This window comes from Phalaenopsis equestris, unplaced genomic scaffold, assembly GCF_001263595.1.
Source record: "Phalaenopsis equestris unplaced genomic scaffold, ASM126359v1 Scaffold000814, whole genome shotgun sequence".
Classification (NCBI taxonomy): domain Eukaryota; kingdom Viridiplantae; phylum Streptophyta; class Magnoliopsida; order Asparagales; family Orchidaceae; genus Phalaenopsis; species Phalaenopsis equestris.
This window is the reverse complement of record NW_018165254.1, coordinates 454,098-461,178: the sequence shown is the minus strand read 5'-3', so window position 1 is coordinate 461,178 and position 7,081 is coordinate 454,098. Positions and strand designations below refer to the sequence as shown.

General features: G+C 34.6%; 1 protein-coding gene across 4 annotated transcripts in view; it reads left to right on the top strand.

The window, feature by feature from the left end:
- LOC110031433 (eukaryotic translation initiation factor 4E-1-like) overlaps positions 1 to 7,081 on the top strand; it is a 61,829-nt gene that overhangs the window by 37,985 nt on the left and 16,763 nt on the right. The window lies entirely within an intron of this gene.

Below are 7,081 nucleotides of genomic sequence, written 5' to 3'. Positions count from 1 at the left end.
AAGTGTGACTTTGGGTGATCAAATTATTAAAAGGTGTGAACGATTTAGATATCTTGGGTCCGTTGTCCAAAGCGATGGTGATATAGATGGGGATGTTAATAGTAGAATTCAAGTTGGTTGGTTGAAGTGGAGGAATGCTTCGGGCCTTTTGTGTGATAGAAAAGTACCGCTAAGACTGAAAGGAAAATTTTATAAGATGGTGGTGAGACCTGCAATGCTCTATGGCGCTGAAGGTTGGCCTTTAAAAGCGAAGCATAATAATAAGTTAAGTGTTGCCGGGATGAGAATGATTAGGTGGATGAGTGGCTTTACACTTAGAGACAAAATGCGGAATGAATATATTCGTGATAGGGTTGGTGTAGCTCCTGTGACAGACAAAATTAGAGAAAGTCGTCTTAGATGGTTTGGTCATATTAAACGTCGACCATTAGATGATCCGATTAGGAGAGTAGATGTTTTAAATTCGACTTGTGTTAAGAAAGGCAGAGGTAGACCTAGGAAGACTTGGGCTTATTGTATTAAAAATGATCTTAATTTACTAGAACTAAATGAAAATATGACACTAAATAGGACGCAATGGAGAAAAAGGATTCATGTAGCCGACCCCACGTAGTGGGATTATGGCTTTGTTGTTGTTGTTGTTGTTGTTGAATGTTAATTTCAAAAACATCATTTATAGGGGTCGTAGCGTCATCTATTACTTGTTCCATGCCTTCCAGGACTTCCTCTTGAGATATTTCGAAGTCATAATATTTCATCCCAATTTCGATGTGTACCCAAAAAGTTGAGAACAGGGCATCACTATCGGGAAAAAAAGTCATAACTTTTGTAGGCATCTTCAATGGATTCTTTTATGACTTGAAACTTATATTTCTTGGGATTATTAGAATTTTTGTTGCTATTTAAGTTGCTGCTTGAGTCAATCAAAAAAAGTTTGTCAGAATGAGACAAAACGTACCCAGAACCACTACTCATTTCATTGATAGTTCAAGAGGGGACTAAAATGCCATACAGAGTAAGTGATGCAACAAGTCCTAGGGCCGCCCTTGCCCGAAACAACTACCCTCATAGGATTACTCTCAAAAACCTTAATTGTTTCCTTACATACTATTTTCCTTTGGCCTTCGTTTTAGTTTCTGCTAACTTCTTTACTAGTTTTACTTGTTTCTTCTTTTGAGAAACTACAAATAAATTTGGTCTAAAAGGTGTTTGAGTTCTTTCAAAAGTCTATGCAAGAAAATTTTGGAGTTGGTTGGTGATCTTCCAAGAGGTTATGGGCAGGACGACATTCCAACCTTCTTCTATATAGGGGTCAAGTGAGTTCCATGTCTTCACCAAAGAGAACAATGATGGACGATCATTTTGCTCCCTTTAGATATTCTTTTGGGATAGCGATGGTCCCATCTTTATGGTTTCTTTCCAGCCAACCTTTAAAAGCGATTCTTTAGTGCCCAAATATTCTTTGGTATGGATAACAATTAGGTTCCTTATTTCTTTTTACTTCTTCTGGCTTGTAGGGTTCAGGCAACTTGAAATTTTGATTCTTCAATGTTTTTGAACATCTTTTTTAAGTTTTCATCCTTAAAAGAATAAAACCAGTTCTTCTTCTTTTGATTGTAAATCTAGAAATCATTTTTCCTCCAGGTCTATAAAGCTGTAATGTTCGTTATTATTGTTGTTGTGATGCATGTCATTGTTATTTTCATTGCGGTGACTTCCATTGTTATTGCTGTTGTGGATATTATTGTTGAGGTGGCTGCCACTGTTGTCTCTTAAAAATTTTAGGTTGTATTCTCATGAGTTGCTTCTCATTATCGATTGCAAACACATTCCTAGATCTCTTTTATAAGCTTTCTGAGGTTTCTACTTGGCTTCTAGAGTTAGGAATGACAGTTGCTTGGCTTCATTTTATAGGTTATATGCCTTGCTCAATAATTTTTCAGAAGTTTTTATAGTAAATCCTTTTAGGAAGAAAGCAACTAGCCTATGAATATTCTTTAAGTATAATTTCATTGTCATGCTGGTCTTGTAACTAAGATTTACACTTTAAACTCAAATTTTTCTATCTCAAGATATAGTCGATCCGAGTATTATTAGGCTTCTGTTTATCAACAACCAAGTCATCAACCGTGATATGATATATTAAACTCCGACAAACTGTTTTATAAATAATTCTTCCAATTCGGAAAATTTCTTAATTGATTCATTAGGCAATTCAACATACTAATCAAATACTATTCTGGACAAACTATTGATAAACTGACCAAAAAAAGCATCACTTTTTCCAACATTGCAACAGCTAGCCTAAAAATATGCCTACTGTTTTCTTGGATTTCTAGTTCCATCAAATACTTTGAAGAATTGTGGTACAAATATTTTAGGGTATTGCACTTTATCAAATTTTTTCAGGATAAGGGCTTACAGCAGGCATTGATGAACCACTTTGGGCATGAGCGAAGACCTCCTTTACTTGTTGTTCAACGTGGGACTCCAAGTCTTTATCAGGGATAAATGTGGCTTCTGAATTTTTCTTGGAGAATTTCTCCTCAACTGCTATTGTCTTTTGAATTATCAGCAGTACAAACAACTTTGAGTTCCTTCATTTTCACATGTACTTGTACAGATGTTGGAGTTTGATTTTGGGTCATAGATTTTGAAGCCAATAGTTCTTCTATAATTTTCTATAGTCTTTCTATCTGCTCATCTCTGTCTTAAATCGTTAGATAGACGATAAGCTGTATTAGTGGGATACCCTCCTCAGCTCAAACATCTTGATGATGTGCATATGTTATTGGAATTGTGTTTTAAGATACATGAATAGAAGAATGTATTTCTTCTATATTTTTCTCAATTCTTTTTATTTGGTCATTCCTCTGCATCAACTAATTTAATAGAAGTCTGTCGGGCTGTGTCAGATACAACACCTTCCTCAACCAAAACATCTTGAGATCAACACAAACCTGTCACTCTTTTTGGGCATGGCTAGTTTCAACAATCATAATAGTAACATTTTTTTCAAAATTTTTTAAGACTTTTTATATGAGTTGTTTAATGTTGGCTTCTAATTCACTTACCATTTCATCAATTGGCCAGCCACTAATATTCTCCGGATCAACTGGGTTGTACTTAGGTTATTTATCAGTATCCATTTCTTCTATTTTTTCAGCTTCCTTCAATTCTCTATCTTGATTTCAAGTAACATGAATGTCATCGTTATCTTTGGTTTTTATTTCCACTTCCTTCGTGGTAGTCTCAGATTCAAGCCGTGCTATTTCTTTAGGTTATGACATCTTCCTTTGATATGGTGAAGTGACGTTTCTAATTCAACATCATTCTTACGAGGTGGTACATAAACTTCAAAGCGTAATTTTATCACTAATGGGGACTTTTCTATTTTCATGTTCAATAGTTGGGGTTTTCTAGAGGAAGCTTGGGATTAAAGAATACATTTTGAGTGATATAAAAAGAAACTTTGTGATAAAATGAAGTGTTTATGGTGACAACGGTGTACAAGACCCACCGACAATGATTGGGTAGAGACCTACCTTAATCTTTTAGAGCCAGTTAATACTATGTTGTTAGTGTTTCAATGTTCAAAGTATTTGTAGTAATGCCTATTCTTACCAAGTTTTGCATAAGAGCTCCTTTGATACTCATAATTCTTCCTCGGGAATCTATCATACTTTTAGAACTTTCTTTTATCATCTTGAGACATTATACCTCCTATATAGTTAATAACTTTCATCACAGTGTAGCTCTCTCTCCTTGTTTTCTTTCAAATATTTCACATAGACGAGCAAAACTAGACTTCTTAGGAGATTCATACTCAAAAGGAGGTGGAGGTGAATTAATTAATTCTACACACATCTTGTGTGGAAGAAAACAAGTGAAATGGACTTCCTCCCAAGAGAGAAATTTTAGGTTAGTCAAATTCGTTGTCATGGGCATTCTCTTTTTCAGCCAATTTTCTTTCTTTGATAGCCCGTATATACTTCTTACGAAGCCTTCTATGCTTGTATTTCCTCTTGGTTAACACGGTTAGTTTTGGAAGATGACCGAACATTGAAAATTTCACCCAACATTTTAAGTGATTTCTCATCCATCACTTCAACAGATTTGTCATCCATGACTTCAACATGTTTGCAGGTTTCAGAGATTTAAGAGGCTTGGTCAATTTCCATTTTCTCAAAAGGTTTTTGAATCTTAGGAACAACAATAACAACAATAATCACAACAGGAGTTATATTAATAACTTTTTTTGTAGGGGTGGGAAATCTTCTTCGAACTTGAGATTAAATTTTATCAGTAGTTCATTTTCATCAATTTGGAGGTCTACCGTAGAATAACTAAGATCACAACAAAGCATTTTGAAGTTATCAAAACTTATTCCAAATTTAATGACAGTCCCTTCATTTAGATGAATCGAGTCAAGTATGAGATTTGTTCTATTTTCAAAGAAGAAAATATGCTTTTAAAGGACATCTTTTGTGTAATTCAAATACAAAGAAGGATGTCAACAGGAAATTAATCCTTGAATCTTTGAATATTAATCAATTTAAGAAAAAAAATTGTTCAAAAAAGAATTCAAATGAGATGTTTAAAAGACCCAAGGGATTAAGGATATTGGGTGGACCCATTCCATGATTTGGTGGATGGAAAGTCAAACAAGAAAGAAGGATAATCTGAGTCTATGAGGGGTACAGACACATTATCGATGAAAAATAATATAATCCAATATTAGAGATGGAGAGAAGAATCGTCCTCAGCGGAGTCGCCAAAAAAGGCTTGGTGAGGAATTTATTTTTTTTTATGTTGATGTGTCCACCACAGATCTTGAAATATTTTCATTTAAAAGATCAGATGATATTTTGAAGAATAATATACCACCCCGAGAAGCACAAATAATACTTTAAAATAAATTTAATAATTCCGATGAGGAATATCTTTAAAGTTTATAGGCCTGCATCGACCAAAGAATTTTTCCCTATCTTACGGGTGTAAGAGAGAGTTTATTTAATTATGGGACCTGATATCTCGACAATGACAAATTCTCATAGTTATTTATATTCTAGGAGTTGTGGACTCCCGAGAAATTCTCGATCAAAATATTGGCTTATATCATACAGGATCTCGAGATTGTGTTTTCAAATGAAAAAGATTCAAGATTTGAAGAGATTTTCAAATGAGAGAATTTCAGGATTTAAAAACTTTTCTTGGAATTCAAAGGTTGTGACTTACAATCCAACGACTGTGTATCGTGAAATGACCCAGGAAAGAGATTAACCAACTCTTGGAAGAATGCATACCTTGAGGTTGTGATTGAAGAATTATTGAAAGAGTTAGGTTTGATTTGAAATGTTGACTTTGAAATGTTTGAATTCAAAAGGTTTGAGTTGAATTGAAAATTTTAATTTAAGTTGAAAGGTTTGAATAAAAAGGTATGATCGGAGTTGAAAGGTATATTTGTGTTGAAAGGTTTAATTTGAGTTGAAGGGTTTGATTTCAAAAGATTAATTTAATGGATATGATTTGAATAAAGTTGGGTTGGATGTTTTGAAGGTTATTTGAAGGTTGGTATGTAGTTTGAGTTGAAGGTTGATTCGAATATTGGTTTAAAGTTTGAGTTGAAGGTTGATTTGAATGTTGATTCAAAGGTTCAAAGTTTCTTTGAATGTTAATTTGAAGTTTTGAGTTTGTTGATATGAAAATTTTTAAATTGAATGGTTTGACTTGAAAAATTGAATTTGAAAGTTTTGATTTGAGAGTTGAATTTGAAGGTTAATTTATGGTTGAAAAAATTTCTAAAATGGAAATTCACATATGATTTCATGCAGTATATGTTATTCGAGTTTTCTATACATTCATATTTAATACTCAAGTTTATTCTCATATTTTAATACTTGTTTTAAACTTTATTTTCACATACAAACTATATTTATAATAACATATATATATATATATTTATATATATGTTATGTATATGGCGTCTTCTTCCGCTATCGGCTCTGTTAGGGTTTTGACTCATGGCGAACCCTAGCAACTGTTACGACGTTTCACATCAGATTCTAGCTGCGTCTTCTCCTGCGTCGTCTTCAAAACTAGTCTGTTTCAACCCAACCAAATTTCCTCAGAGGCGGATGAAGTGATGATGTCTCTTTCAACAAGTAATCTGACTTCAGATGGACGAGAAAGATTAACGAGAAAGATTAAAAGTAGGACGAGAAAGATTAAAAGTAGGAATGTCCGTTTTGAGTGACTTATCATAAGCAGAGACAATAAAGTACAATATTTTTTGAGTAAAATAATGAAATTTCAGACTAGGGAGGCGAATCCAAATCGGAATGATTGGTGAAATCGGAATGATTGGTGGTTCGGAATGATTGGTGGTTCCGTCTGTGGGTCAAAATCCACAGACCATTTCAAAATTTTCATTGCTCTAGCAAATAAACATATGTAATCCTCTTCATTATTAAGTTGAATAAGAATGTCTTCCATTTAAAAGTCCAAATTTTCACTACTTGACAAGGTGCATAAGTTCAAATTCTTTACGAATAAATTCCATTTTAGGATGGCCATACAGAAATTTTCCGACCAAATTCAGGCGACAGAAGGAAGCAAGTTGAATAATTTCAGCTTCCGTAAAATTGATGACAGACTTGGCATTCTTTCTACCAGGTTTCTTGATGTCCTCCGCCCACTCAAACGAAGAGAGAAAGAACATGATTTAAGTGTACCTGAGGCGTAAACATCCGCAAGGGCAACATCATACGATCTGTCCGAAGCCATCCCCAATAGATGGAAGTGTGGCGTTAAAAACAGTGAAGAAAGAAGCTCTCTGATAAGCACGCGAAAAACTTGGCGTCCAAACAGTCAAAGCTGAAATGGAGAAAACGCAGTAAGACGAGAAAACGAGTCGCAAAGACGGGAAAACGCGCGAGACGGGAAGACGAAACAAAATCAGGGGCGAAATCCTTCCTCTTCTTCAAGCGTGAAAACAGCCTCGCAGTTGCTAAAGTTCGCCTTGAGGCGAAACCTTAGCAGAGCCTCCCGCTCCCGCTTCCGCCATGATATATATATATAT